At 44.8% G+C, this 26,945-nt stretch overlaps 1 pseudogene; it reads left to right on the forward strand.

Annotated features, from left to right (window-relative positions):
- Nucleotides 1-106: 106 nt before the first annotated feature.
- Nucleotides 107-21,422, forward strand: LOC143267068 (cytochrome c oxidase subunit 7C, mitochondrial pseudogene; annotated as a pseudogene).
- The last annotated feature ends 5,523 nt before the right edge of the window (nt 21,423-26,945 follow it).

Genomic DNA, 26,945 nt, shown 5'->3' on the forward strand with positions numbered 1-26,945 from the left:
CGAGGCAGGAAGTGGTTATTGATTGGGCAGGAAGAAAGGAGGCGGGCCGTGACGGACGGGCGGGTGCGCTCGCCCAGAGCCAGTAGATTTTGGCATGCTTTTTCGAATGGGGTCGCCCTGGTTCTTCAGTGGGCGGCGTGTTAGCGGCCATTGCGAGAAGGCGCCTTTCCCACCCGTTGAGCTAGGAACCCTGTTCCAGCCCTGGCTGCCCTTCGTTGCAGGGACACGTGGCCTCCATGAGAAATGGAGGTCGGTCGGGCCGGTATGCCTGTGCAGAGTGCGCGATCCCGCTGGGCCACAGGCGCCACCATTCCTGCGGAGTCATTGCCCTGAGCCCGGGAGTCTGAGACCTCTCTACCTAACAAAACACGGTCTAGATTCACAGTCATGCAACATGAAGTCACCTTACCGTGTTCCCATGTTGTTTCCCGATTTGGGTCATTAAAATCATACATACCCTAGCGACAGGATTGAGGGGGGGAAAGGGTGATGCCATGTGCAGATTTAAAATACCCATTTCTGTAACCTGCTCGTTTTTCATTTTCAATATGCTGAAAACCGTGTAAGACTGAGTGGCTTTGAACATCCTGATCGCCTCTGGTTGTGTTTCGTGACCCAGTGCTTTGAAGACTGGTGAAAGAATCAGCATATTTTATCATCTATGTAACTAACATAAAAACAGCTTTATTCCTGTCATCCCAAGGGAAAGGCAGTCAGGGTTTAATGTTGGAGTCAATTTAGTAACCGCCAATTCTCATTCCCTAATTTTATAACACAGAATTCACTTTCCTTATTTGCCTCGGAAAGATGTTCAAAACAAAAATTTGAAGCCAGGTATGGTAGCACATGTTTTAGTCCCAGTTCTCCTGTACTCAGGAGGCTGAGGCAGGAGGATCCCCTTAAGCGTATGGAGAGATAGCTCAGCGATTAAAAGCACTTGCTTGCTCTTGCATAGGACTCAAGTTCAGTTCCCAACATCTACAACAGGTGCTCACACCTGTCTATAACTCCAGCTCCAGGGAATTTCATGACTCTTCTGGACTCCAAGGACACCTGCACTCTGAGGTACACATAGATACATACATACATACATATACTACATAAGTACACATAATTTAAAAAAATATAGAGATACTACATAAGTGCACATAAATTTAAAAAATACAGATATTATATAAGTACACATAATTTTAAAAATATTTTTAAAAATTAATTTTAAATAAGCTTCTGGCTTATGTTACCCAAGATGGCCTTGAACTTAAAAGAGCAAAAAAAAAAATAAAAAAATAAAAAAAAAATAAAAAACCAACAACAACTACTGCAGAAAGGTGTTATGTCAATATTGAAGGGGTAGAGGAGATGGAACTTTCTGTATGAAACTGACAAAGAGGTGAGCCTTGAACTGGACCCCATAGATACACACAATTTCTGAAGGTAGAGTTAGCAAGAGGATTCTTGAGATGCGTAAAGGGTGTATGGGAAAGCAGGAAACAAATCTCATGTATTTGAAGGATCCATTTATAAAAATGTCTTGGGGGCCATCAGAAAGACTCTGCAGGTCACCAAGTCTGATGACCTGAATTTGATAACCAGGACTCACATTGTGGAAGAAGAGAAATGAATTGTACTCTGATCTCCACACACATTCACATACACACAATTGTAATTGTGAAAAATTAAATGAAAATAAAGACACGACTGCTCCAAAGTATACAGTCCAGAGAAACTGGGAACCTCATTTTTCTGATCCTTTCATAGTGCACCATTATAGAATATCACAGGTTTTTTTTTTTTGTCATTCCCCCCCCATACCCCCCCACCATTCCCCACCCAGAGACTCTGTGAAACAGTCCTGGCTGTCCTGGAACTCACTTCATAGACCAGGCTGGCATCAAACTCACAGAGATCCACCTGCCTCTGCCTCAGAGTGCAGAGATTAAAGGCGTGCGCCACCACTGCTGTTAAGGTACTGTGCGTGGGGGACCCCCAGCTGGCCAGAGCAGGGAGTCCCACAAGTGAGGGAAACCTGCTGGGCAGATGTAGTGGAGGGCAGCCTCATGTCATTCAGGTGCTGCATCCTTGCGGAAATGAGTTTATTATAGTAGAGAGGTGAAGAGAAAGATAGGGAAAAAGGGAAAGACAGAAAGAAGAGAGGGAGAGGGGGTCGAGCATGCATACCTCGTGGGAATGAAGAGGAAGAGAGAGAAGAAGGGAGGGGTTTTTCCTTAAATCAGGCTTTTACATTAGGATGCAGGGCAGCCCCAAGGGGTAGGTCAGAATATTAATAACTTCCCGGCTGTATTTCAACTTTTTAAACAAGAGTTAAATCCAAGTTACATATGTAGTGTGGTAGTTTGAATGTAATGGGCCCCCATAAGCTCATAGGGAGTGGAACTATTCGTAGGTGTGGCTTTGTTGGAGTGGGTATAGTTGGAGGATATGTTTCACTGTGGGCGTGGGCTTTCAGGTCTCATATATGCTCAAGCCATGCCCAGTGTCTCAGTCTACTTCCTGTTGCCAGTGAGTCAAAATATAAGAACTCTCAGCTCCTTCTCCAGCACCACGTCTGCCTTCATGCTGCCTTGTTGCCCACCATGACAATAATGGACTGAACTTATAAACTGTAAGTGAGCCACCCCAATTAAATGTTTTTCCTCATAAAAATTGCTATGGTCTTGGTGTCTCTTTACAGCAATAGAAACCCTAAGACAGAAGTTGGTACCAGGGACTGAAGTATTGCTGTAATGAGCCAGATCATGTTTTCCTTTTCTTTGAGACTATTGAATAGAAAAGCAGTTGAATATTTTAAGTGCTGCTTAATGGGCCATCCTAGTAGGAACATGGAAGACAGCAGTACTGAGCGTGATTTGAACTGTGGGGAATGGCTCAAGGTTTCAGAGGAGAAGAATATTAATATGTGGCCTAGAGATCATTCTTGTGATATTTTGGTGAAGAATGTGGCTGCTTTTTACCCTTGTCCGAAGAGTCTGCCTGAGGCTATAGTGAAGAGTTTTGAATTAATTCTGTTGGCAGAGGAAATCTCTAAATAGCCTGGTATATAGACTGTCCTGTGTTTTTTGGTGGTAACTCTAGTGAAGGTTTATAATGAAAGGAGCAAGCTGAACAATAAAAAAAATATGAGATATAGAACAATTTGAGGAGAAGAAGAGCACCAGGACATGGAATGAAGTTAAATTCGGTGTTCAAGGAGATAAACAGATTAAGAAATGGAATAAAGGGAATGGTGACCTCAGGGCAAGATCCCACTCAGCTAAATTTCCAACTTGTGAAAAGGAATTTAAAAAAAGCTTAGAGCCAGGTGTGGTGGTGCATGCCTTTAATCCCAGCCCCAGAAAGGTAGAGGATGGCAGATCTCTGAGGCCAGCCTGGTCTACAGAGCAAATTCCAAAGCAGCTAAGCTCAGGCAATGAAGGAAATCCTGGAAAATAGAAAGCTGGTGAAGATATCATTGAACAGGGGGCATGTTCCAGCCCCAGCAAGCAGCAGAACTTGGCAGCTTCACCCACGTGGTTCTAGCTCTAGAATCAAGGATAGAAAAAATACATTATGGAATCTCTCTCCCTCTGCACCTAAGGAAAGCCACCAAGGCCAAGCATGTGGCAGGGTTGTCCCTGAATGGAGGCCTAGAGAAACCATTGTGTGAAGCTGTGAAGTTGAAGCCTGGATTGCCTTAGAGACCCTAAGATGTTGGCAATGCCAGAGCTGTGGGATACCTGCCTAGGAGAGCTGCTAACAGGGAGGAGAACCAGCCCAAGAGAAAAAAGTGTGTTGCAGTCAACAAAGCTGAACAGAGTTGGAGATCTGAAGAGCATTTTGACATCAGGCACGGAGATGCAGAGTTAGGACTTGCCCAGCTGGTTTTCAGTCTTGCTTTGGTCCAGTATTGCCTCACTATACTCCCTTTCTTACATTTTGGAATGGTAACATATATCCTGTGCCATTGTATGTTGGGAGTATGTGATCTGGTTTTTTTATGTTGATTTTAGGAAATTACCGTTAAGAGATTGCATGAATCTCAGAAGAGACTTTGAACTTTGGACTTTTAAACATTATTGAGACTGTGATAGACTATGGGGACTTTTAAAATGGAAATAAATGCATTTTGCATTAAGGCATTGTTACAAGCTTTTGGGGGTCAGGGAGTGGAATGTGGTAGTTTGAATGTAATGGGCCCCCATAAGCTCATAAAGAGTGGCACGATTCAGAGGTGTGGCTTTGTTGGAGTGGGTATGATTTGTTGGAGGAAGTGTTTTACTGTGGGGGTGGGCTTTGAGGTCTCATATATGCTCAAGCCATGCCCAGTGTCTCAGTCTACTTCCTGTTGCCTGTGAGGCAAAATGTAAGAACTCTTAGCTCCTTTTCCAGCACCATGTCTGCCTTCATGCTGCCTTGCTGCCCACCATGATGGTAATGAACTAAACCTCTGAACCACAATTAAATGCTTTCTCTTACAAAAATTGCTGTGGCTGCTGGTCTGTGGTGGCACACACCTTTAATCTCAGTACTCAGGAGGCAGAAGCAGGCAAATCTCTGTGAACTCGAGGCCATCGTGGTCTATGGAATAAATTCCAGGACAGCCAAGGCTAATACAGAGAAACCCTGTCTCAAAAAAAAAAAAAAAAAAGTTGTCATGGTCATGATGTCTCTTCACAGAAATAGAAACCCTAAGATAAACAGTATATTATAAACAAGAGTTGAATCACATATATGATTTGTTGTAGCAATATAAGAGTACCTATGTATAGTTTTTTTTTAACTGTATGCCTTTTGTTACAAGTTTTAAGTTAAATTTTTGTTAACAAATTTTACAGATATTTTAACCATACCAAATAAACTTACAAATCCTGAGAAAAGGAGTTTAATCAATAGTTCTAAGAGATTTTTTTTTTGAGAGCAGTGAGCCAAGAATTGTATCGATAAAAGATTTTTAAGAGCCGGGCAGTGCTGGCACACATCTTTAATCCCAGCACTCAGGAGGCAGAGGCAGGCGGATCTCTGTGAGTTCAAGGCCAGCCTGGTCTACAGAACAAGATCCAGGAAAGGCGCAAAGTTACACAGAGAACCCCTGTCTCTGAAAAAAAAAAAAAAAAAGATTTTTAAGAGTGGAAAGTAGAAAAACCTTAGAAATAGATTTGGAAGTGTAGAGCAGAGAGAATTTAGATACAGGAGATTGGGGGATCATTTGTTTATGGAGTGGCAGAAATTGTTACCTAGGAGAAAATTTGAAAATCTAGTGCACCGTCTTTGGCCATTGAGCTGTAATGAAGCCAAGCTGTTTGCAGTAAGACAGCGAAGCTTTAATGGAATCTCTGAGTCCTAGGAGGAAGACAGAAAGGGTCCTATAAGACCCAGGAGGGTGCAAGGAAGCTAGAGGCTCAGGAGGACGTAAAGGAGCCATGGAACTTCCAGGAGGAGCTGACAGACAGAAGGGGCAGGGTCGCAGACCACCCAAGGGAGGGTTCCAAGATTATGAGGCTCAGGAGGGCACAAGGAAGCTACAGGGCTTAGCAGGCAGCTCCTAGGGGGAGTTGAGGAGGCTCCAGGAGGGAGCTATGAACAGGCAAATAGGGGGAGAGGGAGAAAGGGTGGGAGAGGGGGGGTAAGTGTCCTGGTGATAAGAATTTCAATCCAGGGCGTTCCCAAGCATACTGAAAGACTTGTTAGAGACAAATGTCCCAAACCACAGAACGGAGATGTCCCTTCCCATGAGACAGAGGCCCAGTAACAGCAGGCAAAGCAGGCAGCTCTGCGGTGACACCCAGTAGAGGAGGAGAGATGAGTGGTTAGAGCAGGTAGATGAGAAAACAGTTGAAGAGGTGGACTGGAGAGGCTTTTGGGGAAAGGGAGGGTTTCAATAGAGGAAGAGGGGTAAGTGTCTAAGCAGAGAGATGCCCATGAGGGAGGGCATAGCAGGCCAGAAAGATGGAGAGATGCCCAGGTGACAGGCACCCCAGGAGGGCATGGCAGACTTCAGGAGCCCGAGAGGACACTCATGGAGTAGGCCAGGAGGATACTAGAGCAGGTGGAGGGAAGAAGGCTGAGGATGCAGACTCTAGAATTTGGAGTGAAATTTGGTGGATGGCAGAAGCCAGCAGAAACAAATGACCCACTGCTGTGGAATAATCCTTTTGTACACTGTGAATATGTATTACTCTCATTGGTTTCATAAAGAGCCAAATGGCCAATAGCTAGGCAGATAGAGTTTAAGCAGGACTTGTGGACAAAAGGAGAGCCCAGGGATGAAAAAAGTCAGAGTCGCTAGATAGATGCAGAGGAAGCAGGAGTTGAACATGCCATGCTGAAAAAAAGGTGCCGCCGTGTGGTAGAGTGTGGATATAAAATATAGGTTAATTTAAGATGTAAGAGCTAGTTTGTAACAAGCCTAAACGATTGACCAAGCATTTATAATTAATAATAAGCCTCTGTGTGGTTATTTGGGAGCTGACTGGCTTGACAGAAAACCCCATCTACAACCCTATCTACTTGGGAGAGCAAAATCAGCAGCCTGGGTTGTAGCAGCTGAATCCCTTGGAAGGGAGCACATATATGCCCCTCCCAGGTTTCAGACACCAGATAAATGCAAATAAAGAAATGTAGCTAAATATGCCACAGAGACATTGCATCTGGCTTGAATTCTGGAGTCTCAGCACCGAGGATTTGAACTGCCTTTTGTGATTGCTACCTTTTGTGATTGTTACCTTTTGTTTGAAATGTTTGATTCTTATCTGAGTTCTTCCTGAAGGACTCCAGAACCTTTGCAAAACTTAGTAATGAGAGGACCTGACACACCAGGAGGTCTTATGGCTGAGGATTGCTTAGGTAGATGGTTCCTTCAAACAACACCAGATAAGAACTTTTGATATTCAAAAGTTACTTGATAAAGGTATAAATCCTGTAACAATAAAAAAGCTTTTTTGCGAAGCAACTGGCAGTCAGTTCACCAGATGCTGATTCACCTTAGCATTTGCTAAGCCTAAATTCATCTTGAAGTGACCTTTTCTTCCACAGACCCATGCAAAATAGAACACCAACAAGGACATGACTGCTCCAGGGTATGGTTGAGAAGGATTTTATTGTAGATATGAGAGTTCAGCCAGAGGCATCTGGAATAGTCCAGAACAGGACAAGAAAGAAGTAGACTAAACCAGGCCATGGGGGGTGAGGGGGTGGTGAGAGAGGAAGAGAAGAGGGGGAAACAGAGAGGGGACAAGAGAGAGCTGAGCACCGAACAGGAACGTCATCAACATGGCAGGTTTATATAGGCAAGAGAAGCTGGGGAAGGAAAGGGAAGCCCCCCCCCAACACCAGCTGGAGAGGTTTGGGGTAGGGGGTGGGGGTGAGAAGAGCAGAGGGAGCCAGGGGTACCAAGGGAACCTAGAGGACAGCAACTGCTTTGGTATGCTAATAGGCACCTCAGCCATTTGTTCCAGGTTTCTTTGGGACCTGACAAAAACAAAATATTTTGCAGGCCAGTGGTGGCACATGCCTTTAATCCCAGGGAGGCTGAGGCAAGTGGATCTCTGAGTTCAAGGCCAGCCTGGCCTATAGAGTGAGTTCCAGAACAGCTAAGGCTACACAGAGAAACCCTGTCATGGGATGTGGGGGGAACAAAAATAAATAAATGAAATATTTTGATTAGAGTAGGGTATTAGGGAATGAACAGAAGTCAGCTCCAGAGCTGGCGTGGGACCAGGCTCTGAAAGCCTACCGTAGCCAGGGAGTCTGTAGAAAAATAACAGATTGTGGTCGCGATTGAGATATTCAGGGAGTAATTATTTTAATGCTTTTGCAGACAAGTCTGGCAGCGGTGAGAAGGCCTTCTCTTATATTGAATACAAGAGTGGGATTAGCAGGGATATAGAAACAAAGCCAGTGGATGTTGTTGCTGGAGAATGACCACCAGAGCAAACACTGGTGGTTCAGCCTGGATGGCTGGCAGAGCACTGTAGAATGCAGAGCAGAACGTAAGTCAAGAGAGGCTAGTCCTGTCTCTGGGCCCAAGGCATAGCTATGGATCGGGATTCTTCAGCCAAAGACTGTTCTTCAAAGAGGGAGCCCAAGGAATGAGTGTTAGGAATCTGAACAGCTGGGGGATCCCCAGCTGGCTGGGCCAGGGTATCCCACATATGCAGGCAACCGTGCTGACATGATGGGCAGATGCAGCGGTGGGTGGGCTGACAGACGACCCATGCCATGAGGGCATGGGGGGGTGGCCGGTGGCCAGTCATTCACAACCCAGGCGCTGCATCTGTGTGGAAATGGTTTATTATAATAGAGACAAAGAGAAAGATAGGAGAGAGAGGGAGAGGGAGAGGAAGGGGGAGGGGGAGGGGGAGAGGGAGAGAGAAAGGTCAAGGGTGCACACCTCGTGGGAGGAAAAGCAGAAGAGAGAGAGGAAGGTGAGGGTTTTTTCCTTAAAATGAGGCTTTTACATCAGGATGCAGGGCAATACCAAGGGGCAGGTCAGAATATTAATAATGAGATTCTTTTCTTGATAATCCAAAAAGAACTTTGAGAGACTAGTAAAATAAATAAGCAGAGCCAGGTGCAATGGAATGAGCCTGGAGCGCCAGCCGCTCTGAAAACTGAGGGGGGGATTACTTGGTCAGCACATTGAGATCCAGTCTTTTAGGAGGAAGAGAGGGAGGGAGAGAAGGAGGAAGGAAGAAGGGAGGGAGGGACTGGGGAATTTTTGGTTGGTTGTTTCGTCTTAGTTCTTAGATGCAGAATCAAATAGGACTTCATGGTATATAAGATGGCTAGGATATGGGTTTCAAAACAAATCCTGTCCATTTTAAAGCATACACGTCATCTGCCGTACAAATCCTACTTCAGCAGAGTGCTTGCCTCACAGATGTGAGGCCCTCGGTTTTATTCCTAGGACCACAAAAAACCCAAAACAACAAAGGAATGAGGGGAGGGGTGCAGTTCAGTTGGGAGAGCGGCGGCTTGATACACACAACACTGTGGGTTGGATCCCACCACAAACAACCCAGGCATGCTGACACACACCTGCAGTCCTACCACTGGGAAGTAGAGGCAAGTTCAGAAATACAAGGTTATCCTCAGCTACAAAGTGAGTTCAAGACCATCCTGGGCTACATGAGATCCTATCTCAAAGGAAAAGCAAAACAAAATGTCATTTTTCTGTACGCATACTAATCTGACACTGTCCAATTAATTGGTGGGGAAAAAACATTTCATTACAAAGGCGTTAAATGCTTTGCATTAATCATGTACATTTCTATTGTTCTAGTGCACACCTGTGCAGGCACTGTACATCCTGCTATAGTCTCAGTGAGTTTGAAGAGGCCTAACTTAATATTAGTGCAGCCATAACAGGCTGCAAACTAACAATACTAGAAGTAGGCCTCACCGTTACAATAACCAGGAAAAGCCACAAACTGTATGTAAGACGAATTGCTAAACAATCTTATTAATAAAAAAAACTCGGGGGGCTGGAGAGATGGCTCAGAGGTTAAGAGCAGTGACTTCTCTTCCAGAGGTCCTGAGTTCAATTCCCAGCAACCACATGGTGGCTCACAGCCATCTGTAATGAGATCTGGTGCCCTCTTCTGGCCTGCAGTCATACATGCTGTATACATAATAAATAAATAAATCTTCAAAAAAAAAAAAAATAAAATAAAAAAATAAAAACAAAAACTCAGAGCCAGATATTGGAGTTTAAAACTGAGAGACCAGAAAAACAGGACAAGCCACAGACAACCTCACCTCACTGACACCTCAGTCTCCAAAGAGACCTACTTCCTGTATACCCATGCCTATATGCCTTTCTGTTCTTCTATCTCATTTCCTCTCTCTCCCAGCTACATCACTTCCTGTCTATCTGTACAGACCTCCAGACCTTTATGGTTAACTAGTGTTGGCATTTAAGGCATGTGCCACCACACCTGGCTTTGTTCTCAGTGTGGCTTTGAACTCACAGAGATCCAGATGGATCCCTGCCTCCTGGGTGATAGGAGTAAAGGCATGTGCTACCATTGTCTGACCTCTATGTTTACTATAGTGGCTGGCATTTTCATCTGATCCTCAGATAAATTTTATTGGGGTGCACAAAGAAAATATCAGCACAACTTTACCCTGCAGGAGACCAATCAGAATTGAGACAAACAAATACTAGATGCTCCATTCTTTACTCCTTAAAAACCTTGCCATAACTGAGCTCAGAGCTCTCCCTGGCCCAATGTCTGTGTCGGAATGGACAGAGAGCCCAAGCTTGAGCTTGCAATAAAGGCTCTTTGCTTTTGCATATGAACTCGGACTCCTTGTGGTCTCTGGGGGCGGGCGGGCTTATGACACAGGCATAACAAGTTCCTATGTAAGTTGTGTCTAATGTTTTTAGAAGGCCTTATTTCCTTGGTATCTTCTGTCACCTCTGGCTCTTACAGTCTTTCTGCCTCCTCTTCCACAAGGTTCCCCAAGCCCTAAGGGGAAGGATTTGTTGAAGTCATCCCATTTGTCTCATTTAGAATGGAAAGTTCTGATGCCTCTCACTTTCTGAAACATTGTATTTTCTTTTTTTAATTATTATTTAATTTTATTTTATTTTTATCATCAGCTTGATACAGTACAAATTCTTATCCTAATAGTGAAATGTTTCACTGAGACTTGCCCAGTAATTTAGTAAAACCAAAACTTATTATAAGCCACAGTCATCCTAGGGTTCCCCCTGCTGTGTAGTCTCCCTGGTTCTGTGGTTGCAGTCTGATTGTCCTTACTTTATATCTAGAATCCACTTATGAGTGAGTACATATCATATTTGTCCTTCTGAGTCTGGGTTACCTCACTCAGGATGATATTTTCTAGTTCCATCCATTTGCCTGCAAATTTCATGCTGTCATTGTTTTTCTCTGCTGAGTAGTACTCCATTGTGTATATGTACCACATTTTTTTAATCCATTCTTCAGTTGACGGGCATCTAGGTTGTTTCCAGGTTCAGGCTATTATGAATAATGCTGCTATGAACATTGTATTTTCAGTTCCTGTAATGTGTTGTTCTCTGCCCTACCAGCTGTTCTGGATGTCCTCTCACTCTGTAGACTAGGCTGACCTGGAACTCAGAGATCAGTTCTCCTCTTTTACAGGATCAAACTTAGGTCCCCAGGCTTGACATGAGACACCTTTACTCACGGAATCACTTTTCTAGCCCTTATTTATTTACTTATTTATCTATTTCCTTATTTAGAGACAGGTTGGCCTTGGAACCAATCTATACTTGATGATGACCTTAAACTTCTGGTCTTCCTACCTTCACCTCCTAAGTGCTGGCATGAGATGCTATATGGTTTACGCAGTACTGGGGATGAGACCCTAGGCCTTCTGCATGTTAAGTAAGCCTAGTATCAACTGAGTAAATCACCAACTTCTTGATCTGTAGTTTTGTGAATTATTTTGTATGCATGGGTTGGGGGGTGCACATGGAGTTGTGTGGAGGTCAGAAGACAACTTTGTGAAGTCTGTCCTCTCTTTCAGCCATTTCCGTGGGTCCCAGGGGTTTGAACTAGTTTGCCAGGTTTGTGCAAACACCTTTTACCCATGGACCTTTCTGCCAACTCCTTGATCTGTGTTTTCAAAACATCACCTTTATTGTACATTTCCATGATTTTGAAAAATGAACAACATGTACCATGTGACCACTACCATTGTCAAGACAGAGACCATTTCACTACCCAATGCTGTTTCCACTTCTCCTGATGCCAGACTTCTGTGCACTGTCTCCTGACGACCAGTGTGACACCTTTTTTATGCACAGCACTTCTGTCGGTTCAATTCTGTCCTGACACTACCCCGTTACAACCCCGACTCCATATGCTTAGTCTCAAAGACCACACTCACTTCAGATGCCAGCTGCAAACAGGATGCCCAGATTGCCCAGCCGCAGTTCTAGACTGACGTCAAATTTGGAGATTCTGACACACTCCCCTCAGGCTCCGTAACTGGCTAAATAGACTAACTCCAGACCTCAGAGAAGTGCTTTACTTATATTTCCCGGTTTATTCTAAAGCATAGAATGAAGAAACGCACAGAGCAGGAGGTGGGTGATAGGGCATGAGCTTGAAGCTTCCATTCTCTCTGTGTGTGCCACTCTCCTGGTACCTCAGTTGTTGATGGAGTGGGAAATTCTCCTAATTCTATCTGCTAGGTTTTTCTACTTATTTTTTTTGTTGTTGTTGTTTTGGGGTGTTTTTTTTTTTTTGAGAGGTGTAGGGAGGTTTCATTATATAGGAATCATAGATTAAATGACTAGCCATAGGAATTCAGTCTCCAAGACCTTTCTTCTCTGCTAAAGAGTGGAAACGTCCAAGGCAGTGCTTCCATGGCGGTTCATTTGGCCACCATGTTGAAGCCCGCATGTCGAAGCTGTCTACAGTCCACCAGGACTCATCTCACACACGCAAATGCTAGAATGGCTGAAAGGGGCTCTGTGAAGTACAAAAGATGGCTCAAAACTCAACAACTCATCTCTTACCTTAAAGGAAATAAGGTGATCCTGGGAACAAATATGAGTGACTGTGGCCCATGGACACAGATTTAGGTTACCCCAATCTAACTCTTTACTGCAGGTTTTATAGTAATAGAACAAAAACAACAACAAAAACCCATTAATCAAATAAAATATAGGTGGGTAGAAACATCAGGTAGGAAGATTACAGCAGCTTGAGGAAGCCTCTGCTCTAGGCCTCAGATGTTATCTGATGACGTTGTTAGGAAAGATAGGGGTCTTGCTGGTACATTCTACAAGGATTTGCTCAATAGTTATAAGGACTTTAGGTTACACAGAGAGGCAGGCAATACATGGCTTTATATAAAGAGCTGAAGCTATCCCAGGAGAACTTGGCTTCCCACCTGGAAACACTGGCTCTGCATAATCACAGAAGTTTCAATCAATCATCTGCCCTGTAGAAAGTTTCATGTAAGTGTGGCTTTGGGTGGGTGGCAGTGGGTAGTCCCAGCCCCAGGAAGTCAAAGGCTTTGGGTGGGTGGCAGTGGGTAGTCCCAGCCCCGGGAAGTCAAAGGCTTTGGGTGGGTGGCAGTGGGTAGTCCCAGCCCCGGGAAGTCAAAGGCTTTGGGTGGGTGGCGGTGGGTAGTCCCAGCCCCAGGAAGTCAAAGGCTTTGGGTGGGTGGCGGTGGGTAGTCCCAGCCCCAGGAAGTCAAAGGCTTTGGGTGGGTGGCAGTGGGTAGTCCCAGCCCCAGGAAGTCAAAGGCTTTGGGACTCTGAGGAAGGAACCAAACAGTTTTTTCTATACTTCACCCATTCCAAGGCTCTCCCTCCCACCAGGATCAGGAAAGCTGGCCTGCTCCTATAGGTAAGGTCTGTCTTATGTAGAGCTTCATAAACATGGAATCCTCAGTAGCCTTCCCTTACCCAAAGTTCTGCTACAATTTCAGCTACCTCACTTAACCTCACTCCAAAATTAGTAAATGGAAAATTCCAGAAATAAAAATAACCAAGTTTTAAATAACTTTTATTATAATATAGTTACAATTATCCTATTATTAGCTATTGCTGTTAAGCTTTTATTATGTCCATGAAATTGACTTACCATGAGTATGGGTGTATGAGTTTAGCAAAAATGAATATAAAAGTTCAGCAGTATCTTAGGTTCCAGGCATCTGAGGAATACCTTAGAACATACTCCAGAGAGATGGCAGACAACTTTATAGTATTTGGGGTCTGGCTCTTAGAGTTGTTTTTTTTTTTTAAAACACATTGTGTCTGTGTATGTGTGTGCATACATTAGTGTGCCATAAAACATGTATGAAAATGAGAGGACACTTGTGTGGGAGTCAGTTCTCTCCTTGTACCATGTGGTTTCCGGAGCTTGAACTTAGATCATCGGCCTTGGCAGCAAGCTTCCTTACTTGGTGAGCCAGCTTGCCAGCCCTTCTTTTATTTTATTTTGTGGTGCTGGGCAGGCTTTCAATCAAAATATTGTTCCAGATTCTTGGTTCACACTGTAATCCTTGTCAGTAGGGTTTTCTCTTCTCTTCTCTTCTCTTCTCTTCTCTTCTCTTCTCTTCTCTTCTCTTCTCTTCTCTTCTCTTCTCTTCTCTTCTCTTCTCTTCTCCCCTCCCCTCCCCTCCCCTCCCCTCCCTTCCCCTCCCCTCCCCTCCCCTCCCTTCCCCCCTCTGTCTGTCTCTCTCTCTTTCTTTCTTTCTAAGAAAAAGAAACACTACCCAGGTGATGGTAGTGCGCACCTTTAATCCCAGCACTCTGGAGGCAGAGGCAGGCGGATCTCTGTGAGATTGAGACCAGCCTGCTCTACAGAGGGAGTTCCAGGTCAGGCTCCAAAGCTACACAGAGAAACCCTGCCTTGGGGAAAAAAAAAAAAAACAGCAACAACCAAAAAACAAAAAGAAAGAAAGACATTGTGTTTAACGGTACAGCTCAGCATACTCCAGCACCAGGACTGGAATGGAGTTAATGCATCAGGGACCATCAGGAGACCCCATGGAGCCTCACATGGCAAACAGAATGAGGAAAACTACCATCAAACAGAAGAACCCCATGGCCTCAGAGAGGCAGAGCCCAGAATGGCACAGGAAATGAGCTGCTGCTTGAGACACAGTTCCTCAAATAGCCAACCAATAGCCAAGCTGCCACACACTGTTTCAATGCCAGCCCCTGATCCAGAGGCACCAACTCTGTTAATGTCCCAGGGGACAACCCTGGTCAGGAACTGGCCACTTGCCTTCTCAGGAGGGATGCAGACCCAGGCCTGATTAGACATGCTGTAAAAGTGGGTGAGGACTGGAGAAAGGGGAAGTACCTGGTGCTCTCCATTTTCTTTCTTTTCTTTTCTTTTCTTTTCTTTTTTTTTTTTTTTTTAAGATAGGGCCTCAAGCCAGGCATACTGGTGAACTCCTTTAATTCCGGCGCTTGGGAGGCAGTGGCAGGCAGATCAATGAGTTTGAGAATGCCTGGTCTACAGAGTGAGTTCCAGAACAGCCAGGGCTACAAAGAAACTCTATCTTGAAAAACAAAGAAATATGTAGCTCTAGCCAGCCTGGAGCTTGCTCTGTAGCCCAGGCTGGCCTCAAACTCAAAGAGATCCACCTGGCTCTGCCTCCTAAGTGCTGAGATTAAAGATGTGTGCCACCACCAAAATATACATTCTTTAAAAAATGCTTTTCACATTTTGTGTGTGGAAGATTATACACTTGCCATGGAGGCATGCGGGGACCAGAGGACAATTTGCAGGAGTCAGTTCTCTTCTCCCACCATGTGGGTTCCAGGGACTGAACTCACATTGTCAGGTCGGGAGTCACTTTACCCACCAAGTCAACCTGCTGACCAATAATAATAATAATAATAATAATAATAATAATAATAATAAATGTGTGTTCTATTTATTTATTTACTAGTTTGTTCACTTATTATCTGCATGTATGTATGGGTACCACATGAGTGCCTAAGGCCCATGGAGGTCAAAAGAGGGTGTCTGATACCCTAGGACTGGGGTTGAATGGTTGTAAGTCACCATGTGAGTGTTGGGAACTGAATCCATGACCTCTGTAAGAGCAGCAAGTGCTCTTTGTCTTGTTTTGTTTTTTCAAGACAGGGTTTCTCTGTGTAGACCCGGCTGCCCTGGAACTCACTCTGTAGACCAGGCTGGCCTTGAACTCATAGAGATCTGCCTGCCTCCGTGCACCACCATGGCCCGGCAAGCAGTGCTCTTAACTGCTGAACTATCTCCAGCATTAAAAATGTGTGTTCTCTGGGTTGGGGATTTAGCTCAGTGGTAGAGCACTTGCCTGTCAAGCACAAGGCCCTGGGTTCAATCCTCAGCTAAAAAAAAAAAAAAAAAAAAAAGGGTGTTCTTGCAGGGTAAGCTGGTACATGCTTATAATCCCAGCGGTTGGAAGACTCAAGGGTCACTTCAGTTCAAGAGTTTTTTTTTTTTTTTTTTTTTTTGGTTTTTCAAGGCAGGGTTTCTCTGCGTAGTTTTGCGCCTTTCCTGGAGCTCACTTGGTAGCCCAGGCTGGCCTCGAACTCACAGCGATCCGCCTGGCTCTGCCTCCCGAGTGCTGGGATTAAAGGCGTGCGCCACCACCGCCCAGCTCAGTTCAAGAGTTTGAAGCCAGCCTGCACAGTATAGGAAAACCCTGTCTCAATATTAAAATAAATGAGAAAATGTAAGCCAGCTATTGTGACACAGGCTTGGAATCCCAGGATTTGGGAGACAGAGTCAGACTACCACAGAAAGAGACCAACCAGGGCTACATAGTAAGATCTTGTCTCAAAAATACCAAACAATACCGGGCAGTGGCACATGCCTTTAATCCCGGCACTTGGGAGGCAGAGGCAGGAGGAGCTCTGTGAGTTCGAGGCCACCCTGGTCTACAGAGCAAGATCCAGGACAGCCAGGACTATATAGAGAAACCCTGTCTGGAAAAACCAAAAAACCAAAACAAAACAAAACATACCAAACAACAGCAACAAAAAGGGGGGGGGGGGTGACGGAATGTCTCAGCAGGGAAGGGCTCCTGTAGCCAGCCCTGACGACTTGAGTTTAATGTCTGGGATCCCACATTCTGGGGTCTCACCACATTGACCTCTGACCTTGACACGTGGGAAGTGGTATACACACACACACACACACACACACACACACACACACTGAATAAATAACGAATAATCGGGAGAGGACACCAAAAAATAATCAAAATGTATGTTCTCAGCCAGTTATGACTAACATGAACCTGCACCCTCAGTTTCTCAGCAGGCTGAGGCAAACTGCCTGGGCCTAGGAGTTTAGGACTGCCCTGAGTAATCTGACAAGACTTTGTCACAAAAATAAACACTTTTAAAAAAATATAAATTTATAACCAGAATACTGGACATCATGCTTCCTGTTATTATTAATACCAAGAAGACCAACGGGCAGAACTAGGAACTGATGTATGTATGTATGTATGTATGTATGTATGTATGTATGTATGTATTTGAGACAGGGTTAGTTTACATGTAACCCCAGGCTGGTCTTGAATCCACTATGTAGCCAAGAATGATCTTAAACTTCTGACTTCCTGCCTTCAAATCTGAGTGCTGGGATTGCAGGTGTGTGCCCCTTTCCCAGTTTTAACCAGTGCTGGGGATTGAACCCAGCGCTTCATGCATGCTGGGCAAGCACCCCACCAACGGAGCTACCTCTCTAACCCAGAGACTGAATTAAGTTGTGTTTTATTCAGCGTGTCATGATCTGAGGAGGTTACCAGTTTAGCACCCTGGATAGACCATGTCAACACTACACTAGCCGGCCAGTTTTATAGTGGGGTGGAAGGAGGAGGGTCGAAGTTAGTCAGTCATTCAGGAGCTAGGTGTTACCTTGATCGGGTGGTCGGCTGCCCTCCTGAGATTCCCCTGTACCTCTCATCACTCCGTGTACTTCTCAGTACTGTGTCTCTGGACTGACGGACAGCTCCAATGATCTGCCAATATCAACACTCTGCTTCTCTAGCTATCATCTGGGCTAACAGAATCAACTGGAACAAAGAGGCCATTAGCCACCTTGTGTTGCGATATTAACACACTTGTAGAATCCTTTTCCCAGTGTAGAATCCAGACATGCCCATGTGGAATGGAATGCCCCTATCTCATCATTCCATGGTTTGATGATGTTTTATTTTAGGCTTGGTGTCTTACTATGTTGCCCAGGCTGCCTCTGAACTCCTGATGTCAAGTGATCTTTAACTCAGCCTCCATCAGCTCTAGCTAGGACTACAATACACGCTATAAAGGTTACCCATTTTAACAGTGATTACTTTCACTAAATTTATATAATACATGCATCACCAACAAACTCCTTAGTGCTCACTGACAGTCAACATCCAGACAGCTGAAATGTGTCTCTCTCTTTACATCATATTTTGTAATAGGCCATGGATTTAGAGTGGGCATCTGCTTGGGGCCCAGCAGACCAAATGGACAACGTTATCACAGTAAATGAGTTCAAACTGGTTGCAAAGGGCCCTGTGGCCAGTGAACTGAGCTATATATTAGCTAGTCAAAACTGTAAGTAGGGGTTGAAGAGACAGCTCAGTAGTTAAGAACACTCAGTGGCTTCTCTTGCAGAGAACCTGGGTTCCATTCCCAGCACCCACATGGCAGCTCACACCTGTTCCTAAGTCTTCTAAGGGTCATAACCTAGTCTGGCCTCTTTGAGTGCCAGACACACAAATGATGTACATAAATATAACACAGATAAACACTCACTACAAATTAAAAACAAAAACAAAAAAACCAACTGACATGCAGTGGCGGCACAGGCCTTTAATTTCAGCATTCAGTAGGCAGAAGCAGGCAGCTCTCTGAGTTCAAGGCCAGTCTGGTCTATAGAGTGAGTTCTAGGACAGCCAGGGCTACACAGAGAAACCCTGTCTAGAAAAAAACCATATCCAAATAAACAAACAACAAAAACCTGTAACCAGTTGACTGGTTGATTGAACTCTAGCCAATGTAGTTACTTTTGTTTTATCTCACTTGGTGTTCTGTGATGTCTGATCAAGTATTGGCTGCTTTTGTTCCGGAAGCTGATTGACTTTCAAATCACGTTTTGTTTGGCGTTGGCTCTACTAATTTAACTATGGAATTTCCCTTTTAGCAGTGGAAGGATACACTATGTGGTGACCTGCAGTATCTGATTTCTTCTGCTTTGGATTTTTTTTTTAGCTTGTTCCTGATGAAACATATATGAGTACTTTATCCCTTTTTATGGCTTAATAATGTTCCAGTATATGGATATACCACATCTTATCCACTGATCATTTGAAGGACATCTGGATAGCTCCCAATTACCAGCTATAATGAGTAATGCTGCTATTAATATTTGTACACAAGTATTTGTATGGGCATGTTTCCAATTCTCTTGGGCAGCACATAGTAGAATTGCTGACTTGTGGGTTTATGTTTAACTTTGTAAAGAAACTACCAGACTGTAGTTTGTGCCATTTCATATTCCCCTGTGGAAGGTGCCAGTCTTTCTCTGTCATTGCAGATATACCATCGTCTGTCCTTGTGAAAGCCATCTAGTGGGTGAGAGGCTGTCTCACTGAGGGTCCTTCTAGGTCAGGGGAGTCCCCTCTGGCAATAGAACTTTTATTCTGTACACTTTGCCTACTCTTTCTTGGTACACTAACCCTGTTGACCAGGGTGGGGCAAAGTTAACAGCCCCAGGCAAGAATGTTACAGTTCTTACCTGCGGGTCCAAGGCTTCTCCTGGATAAACACTTCCGCAATTGTTCCAGAGCTGTTGTTCAGCTTCCAGAGCCCTAACTGGGTCCGTCATTTTTTTTCTCTCTCTGTGTGTGTGTGTGTGTGTGTGTGTGTGTGTACATAAGTGTACATAAGTACACAGCTCACGTGTGGAGTTCAGATAACAACCTAGGCTGTAGGATCTCATCTTCCACTTTGAGATTGTCTCTTTGTAGCTCCTGGGGACTCTCTGCCTCCCACTTCCCTGTAGGAGTTTTGGGGTCACAGACATTTGTGCTTTACATTCAGTCCCCCCCCCCCCAGACAGGGTTTCTCTGTGTGGCTTTGCACCTTTCCTAGAACTCACTCTGTAGCCCAGGTTGGCCTTGAACTCAGAGATCCACCTGGCTCTGCCTCCTGAGTGCTGGGATTAAAGGTGTGTGCCACCCCTGCCCGGGTTACATCCAGTTTTTTGTGAGTTCTGAGAATTCTCACACTTTTATGTGGGTTCTGAGGTCCCACACACTCGGGTGGCAGGTGCTTTTACCCAGTGAGCCATTTCCATGTCCTTGTTTTGTTTTTTGAGACAGGGTCTCATCACACAGTCAAAGCTGTCTAGGACTTACTATGTAGCCGAAATGGGCCTTCAACATGCTATGCCCAGATCGCGGATACCCCCAAAAGACCACCACGGAAACCGAATCCTGTATGTAAAAGCAAAGAGCCTTTATTCAAGCTCCAGGGCTCGGTCCCTCTGTCTGTCTGTCTGACGCAATGGTGAGAGCAGAGAGCCCAGAGCCCAGGCAGGCTGGGATTTTTATCATAGCAGAAGTTGGGGTGAGGGGATTTCCAGGGTCCAGGACCCTGATTGTCTAAGAATTATCTAGGGATACCTGTAAAACAAAAAATAGGTATGTACTAGACTGAAGGACATCTGACCACCTTTTCTAATGGTTGGAATGTTTGGGATGTCAGGTACTTCCCCATCCCTGGGTAGATCCCTGGGTGGTATCAGCTTAAGGCTAGATCTGAGTGTGGCCGGCTAGTAAGCCTGTCACAGAAGCTGTGCCTAGGCCCCTAAGCCTGTCATGGATGCTGTGTGGTCAAGCTATTTTGGGGCCCCTTAACAAACACATAGTCTTCCTGAAACCTGAGTGGTTTTACATTTTCTCTAGTTTTGTAGTTTTCTGAGATAGGATTTGTTTTGTTTGTTTGTTTTTTTGTCCCCCCCCCCCCCCCCGCCACCTTTTACGTGCATTGGTGTTTTGCATGCATGTATGTCTGGGTGAGGGTGCTGGATTCCCTAGAACTGGAGTTTCAGAAGATTGTAAGCTGTCATGTAGGTGCTGGGAATCGAACCCGGGTCCTCTGGAAGAGCAGCTAGTGCTCTTGATTGCTGGCCATCTCTCCAACCAGAGATAGGATGTGTTAACCTCACTCTACCAAACCACTGCCCTCTCTCACCCTTCGCTGAACAGTTTCCCTCTCTAGCCACATTCTCTGTTTGTTCTACACTGCTTCTCTGCTTGCTTATCTTGGTCTCTGTTCTACATCATTTTCCCTGCCTAAATGTCAGCATCATCTGAACAGCTTCTCAAATCCCACTGCAAATCAACAGTAATCCCAGCATGCAGGAGGACGAAGTAGGAAAATGAAAAGTTTGAAGCCATGGACTAGGAATGCAGCTGAGTTCGTACAGTGATAGGCACAGTGCTTGCCTGGCATGCAAGAGGCCCTGGGTTCTATTCCCAGAGCTGCATAGAACAGGCGTGGTGGTACATATCTGTAATGCCAGCACTGGGAAGGTAGAGGCCAGACGATCAGCAGCTCAGACATTCCTGGCTATATAACAAGTTTGAAGCCAACCCGAGCTAAGGAGTCCCTGTCCTATAAAACAAACGTTTGGCTAGCAAGCCTGTGAGGAAAGGAGACTTGAGTGGTGTGGCCATTTCTTCTGCTTTCTGTCTCTGTGCCCCCTGCAGAGCTTCTAGCAGCATCATATTGGGCCAGCGCATCCAAGGGTTCACCTCCATGGTCCATCACAGCCATTAGGAGGAGGACCCAGGAAGAATTTGCCATTTTCAGTGGAAAATATGAGGTGGTTACTGACTATGAAGACTGTGCACTTTGGATCTTGGTTTGTTGCACCCTCTTTATAGTAAGGCACCAGCTACTTAAGAAATAAAGATGTTTGGGCTGGAGCGATGGCTCAGAGGTTAAGAGCACTGACTGCTTTCCCAAAGGTCCTGAGTTCAATTCCCAGCAACCACATGGTGGCTCACAACCATCTGTAATGAGATCTGGTGCCTTCTTCTGGCCTGCAGTCATACATGCTGTATACATAATAAATAAATAAAACTTTTAAAAAAAAGAAAAGAAAAAAAAAAGAAATAAAGATGTTTAATTCATCCGTTTAACAGACATGAAGAATGGTCAAGAGGTGGTGTCTTACTGTTCTATTGCTGTGAAGAGACATCATGAACAAGAAAACTTATTTAAAAAACAAAACAAAACATTTAATTGGGCACTTGCTTACAGTTTTAGAGGGTTAGTCCATGATCACCATGGCAGCAGGCAGGCAGGCAGGCATGGCACTGAAGCAGTAGCCCAGAACTTTACATCCTGATCCACAGGCAGTGGGCAGAGTGAGAGAGACAGGGCCTGGCTTTGAAACCTCAAAGCCCATCCCTAGTGGCACACTCCCTCCATCAAGGCCACACCTACTCAAACAAGGTCACACCTCCTAATCCTTCCCAAACAGTTCTACTACTGGGGACCAAGTATTCAAACATATGAGCCTATGGAGACTTCTCATTCAAGCCACCTCAGGTGTGATCTCTGAAAACTGAAAACTGGACTGAACACTTGAATTCTTTTCTTTCTTTCTCTCTTTCTTTCTTTCTTTCTTTCTTTCTTTCTTTTTTTTTTTTTTTTTTTTTTTGTTTTTTTGTTTTTTTGTTTTTCAAGACAGGATTTCTCTGTGTAGTTTTGGTGCCTGTCCTGGACCTCGCTCTGTAGACCAGACTGGCCTCGAACTCACAGAGATCCTACTGGCTTTAACTCCCAAGTGCTGGGATTAAAGGCATGCACCACCACCGCCCGGCAACACTTGAATTCTTATCCTAGATAAGATTATAAATAAACTAAAGACATGAAAAAAATATGATGTCATCTGGGCTTTGTGGTGAGATCTTGACAAAAAACAAGACCAATACCCAAGCTGTGTTGCAGAATACTGCATCAGATTTTCAGGGTAAGGGCTTATCCATCTGAGGATTGAAGTAATTGAAGGATTTATAAACCACTGATTAATATAAATTAATCCAGGGATGGTAGCACATACCTGTAATCCCACTCTTGTGACACTTGGAAGATAATGGAGGATCCAGTGTTCAAGACCTATGTTATATGGGACTCTATTTCAAAAAACAAAACAAGGAGGATGGGGTAAAGAGATGGCTCAGTGATTAATACCATTTGCTGCTCTTGCAGAGGGAGTGAGTATGTTTCCTAGCACCACCATGGGGGTGTTATCATCTACCTGTAACTCCAGCTACAGGGAATCTGATGTCGCCTTCTCTTCTTTTCTTTTCTTCTTCTTCTTCTTCTTCTTCTTCTTCTTCTTCTTCTTCTTCTTCTTCTTCTTCTTCTTCTTCCTCCTCCTCCTCCTCCTCCTCCTCCTCCTCCTCCTCCTCTCCCTCCTCCTCCTCCTCCTCCTCCTCCTCTTCCTCCTCCTCCTCCTCCTTCTTCTTCCTCTTCCTCCTCCTCCTCCTTTTCTCCTTCTCCTTCTTCTTTGGTTTTTCGAGACAGGGTTTCTCTGTGTAGCTTTGCACCTTTCCTGGAACTCACTCTATAGCCCAGGTTGGCCTCGAACTCACAGAGATCTGCCTGCCTCTGCCTCCCGAGTGCTGGGATTAAAGGCATGTGCCACCACCGCCTGGCCAAAAGTCATTTTTAAATAAATTTGGATCAAAGGTTAGAGGGATGGCTATTCTCCCAAAAGATCTGGGTTCGATTCTTAGGATCCACATGGTAGCTCACAACTGTAACTCCAGTCTCAGGGGATCTACTCAACTTTTCTGGCCCCAGAGGGGACCAGGCACTCAAGAGGTGCATAGACATATATGCAGGCAAAACACCCATACACATAAAGTAAAATTATTTTAAAAATTCAGGTCAAGCAAAATTATCAATGGTTGCTAAATTTTGGGGAAGCTTGATAAGGAATGGGATATTTATTTATTTGTTTGTTTTTATTTATTTATCTCAAGACAGAATTTCTCTGTGTAGCCCTGGCTGTCCTGGAACTCACTCCATGTAGAACAGGCTGGCCTTGAACTCTGAGATTCACCTGCTTATGTGTCCGGAGTAGTCTGACTGGAGGCATGTGCTACCACTGCTAGGCATGAACAGGATATTTTAACATCAACAATCTTGAGTGGACACCACTCATAAACCTGCAGAATCGAAGCATAGATAGTATCAATCACCATATAAAGTTGGTAGCTATACTGGGATCATTTACGAGAATACAGGCTGAGCGGTGGGGATGAAGTTCAGTTGATAAAGTAGTCTGCTGGCATGTGAGGTCCTGGGCCCAGCATTTCATACACTGGGCACATGCTCAGCATCTCTGCACTCAGGGAGTAAATATAGGAGAATCAGAAGTCCAAGGTCGTCCTCAGCTACGTACTGATTTCCAAGCCAGCCTTGGCTGTTTGAGATCCTTTCTCAAGTGATAGAATATAGCCTGGCATGGAGGTATATGCCTTTTGTCCCAGAACTTGAGAGGAGAGAGGCAGGTGGATCTCTGAGTTCAAGGTCAGCCTGGTCTACACAGTGAGTTCCAGGACAGCAAGGGCTACACAGAGAAACCCTGTCTTCAAAAACAAAAACAAAAACAAACAAACAAAATGTATATTATGTATATAAATGTTTAGAAACAAGGCAAATAGGCTGAAATAGTGATCAAATTTGGGTAATAGGTACACAGGTATTTTTCATATAACTTATAAGCTGGCAAGATTGTGCAAGACTATGTAACACCAGCATTGGGTGAGGTAAGAGGTACTGCTGAAGTAAGAGAACAGGACTTCAAAAACCAGTTCTCAAAAAAAAGCGGGGGCAGGGGGAGAGCAAGATTTATCTTGCAGGACAACTGCCCTCAGTCTATTTTGGAAACTCAAAGCTCAGAACAGAAGTCTGTTTTGTGCAGAATACCTCAGGTGTTCACTGAAGTGATAACAAGAAGCCAGGCAAAAAGGACAATCAGTTCAGAAAAGCCAAGCACACATGGGCTAAAGATTAACCCCGCACAGTCTTATTTGAGTGCATACAAGCAGAAACCCACTCTGAACCATTCATCTGGGTTGACAGTGTAGCTCAGCTCAACACTGCAAAAATAAATCAGCAAACAAACAAATAAGTAAATAAATAAATGCTATTTATTTATAACTGCCCTATAAATATAAACCATAAACCATTTCTGCAGTGCTGAACTCGGGGCCTCTTGCATCACAAGGCAACACTCTAACATTGTATAAATCCTCAGCTCTCATCAAAGATTTTTCTTCTTTACATTTAATTGAGATAGGGCCTCACTATATAATTAAGCTGGCCTGGAACTAAGAGATCTGTCTGCCTCTTCTTCCCAAGTGCTGGGATTAAAGGCTTGTGCCACCATGCCCAGCACAAAAGATTCTTAAACTTAGATATGAAACAAACATAAAAATCAAATTAACATTTTTTCCTAATTAACACTTAAGGAAGACAATAGCAAGAAGAAACACTGTTCAGGGCTGGGGAGATGGCTCAGTAGCTAAGAGAACTGGCTGCTTTTCCAGAGGACATAGGTTTGATTCCTAGTACCAATATGGTGGCTGACAACCAACCATCTGCAACTAGAATTCCAAGGGGTCCAATGCCCTCTTCTGACCTCTATAGGCAGCAGACATACATGTATGTGATGTGCAAAGACATACATGCAGGTAAAAATGCATACACACACACACAAAATAAAAATTTAAAATTATGCTGGATGGTGGTGGCACATGACTTTAATCCCAGCACTTGGGAGGCAGAGGCAGGCGGATCTCTGTGAGTTTGAGTCCAGCATGAGCTACAGAGTGAGTTCCAAGAAAGGTGCCAAAGCTACACAGAGAAACCCTGTGTCAAAAAAATATTTTTTTTTTGGTTGTTGTTTTGGATTGGATTTTTTTTATAGTGTGTGGCCCCGGCTAGCCTGGAACTCATTCTGTAGACTAGGATAGCCTTAAACTCACAGATATTCTCCTTGCCTGCTTCTGCCTCCTAAGTGCTGGGACTAAAGGGTCCAACCCAATTTTTAAAAATGAAAAAAGGGCTGTGGTTTATGACCTGGTGTCTGAGGCAGATGTTAGGGAGTCTGCTGGCATGTGTGCTGGCTTATTTTCAGTTCACATCTTTACTTGTATGACTGAAATCTTCCCTGAAAGATCTCAGGGCTGTTTCTGCCCACCATCCTGCTGCTGGGATTACTGGCATGTAAATAGTCTCACTTTTAGTTATGGCTGGCCTAGAACTCACTAGGCAGACCCAGACCAGGCTGGTCTCAAACTCGCAGAGATCCAACTGTTTCTGCCTCCCTGAGTGCTGGGATTAAAGGCATGCACAACCATACTTGGAAATTTGTGTGTATGTGTCTGTGTGTGTACAACACAAGTATGTAGTTGCCTGTAGAGGCCAGAAGAGGGCATATGATTCCCCCAAACTGGAGTTATGGGTGGGTATGAGCCATCTGACATGGGTGCTGGGAATCCAACTCAAGAGGAACATCAATAGCTATAACCACAGCAGTCACTTCAATGCCTACTTAAGACAAAACAAAACCCTTGATTTCTGTGTGCATGTGGTTTCAAGCACGCCAAGGCACACAGGTGGTCGTCAGAGGATAACTTTCAGGAGTCAGTCTCCCTTATATCTTGTTGAGACAGGGTCCCTTGTCTCTGTTGCTATACAATAGTACTTTGGCTACCTGGCCCGATAGCTTCCTGGTGATTCAGTCCTGTCTCCCATCTCACTGGAGGAGGGCAGGGATTACAGATGTGCACCGCCACAGCTAGGCCTCCCATCTCTCTGAAGGAGGGCTGGGATTACAGATGTGTACCGCCACAGCTAGGCCTCCCATCTCTCTGAAGGAGGGCTGGGATTACAGATGTGTACCGCCACAGCTAGGCCCCCATCTCACTGGAGGAGGGCTGGGATTACAGATGTGCACCGCCACAGCTAGGCCCCCATCTCAATGGAGGAGGGCTGGGATTACAGATGTGTACCGCCACAGCTAGGCCTCCCATCTCTCTGAAGGAGGGCTGAGATTACAGATGTGCACCGCCACAGCTAGGCCTCCCATCTCACTGGAGGAGGGCTGGGATTACAGATGTGCACCGCCACAGCTCAATTTTGATTTGGCTTCTGGGGATTGAACTCAGGCCATCAGACTTTCATAGCAAGTACTTTAAACCTGGAATCATCTTCCAGCCGTTTTACTCTTTGTAAAGGATCTGCTCATCTTCTCAGAGAAGGTCAGATGTCACTAGCAGAACACCTCAGAAGCCCGGGTGAACGGTGTAGCTCAGTGGTAGAGCAGTTGCCCAGCACACTCAAGGCTGTGGGTTTGATCCCCAGAACTACAATGAAGCAAACAATCTCAGAAGCCGGAATGAAGCTGTCG

Source organism: Peromyscus maniculatus, chromosome 8 (assembly GCF_049852395.1).
Source record: "Peromyscus maniculatus bairdii isolate BWxNUB_F1_BW_parent chromosome 8, HU_Pman_BW_mat_3.1, whole genome shotgun sequence".
Taxonomy (NCBI): Eukaryota; Metazoa; Chordata; class Mammalia; order Rodentia; family Cricetidae; genus Peromyscus; species Peromyscus maniculatus.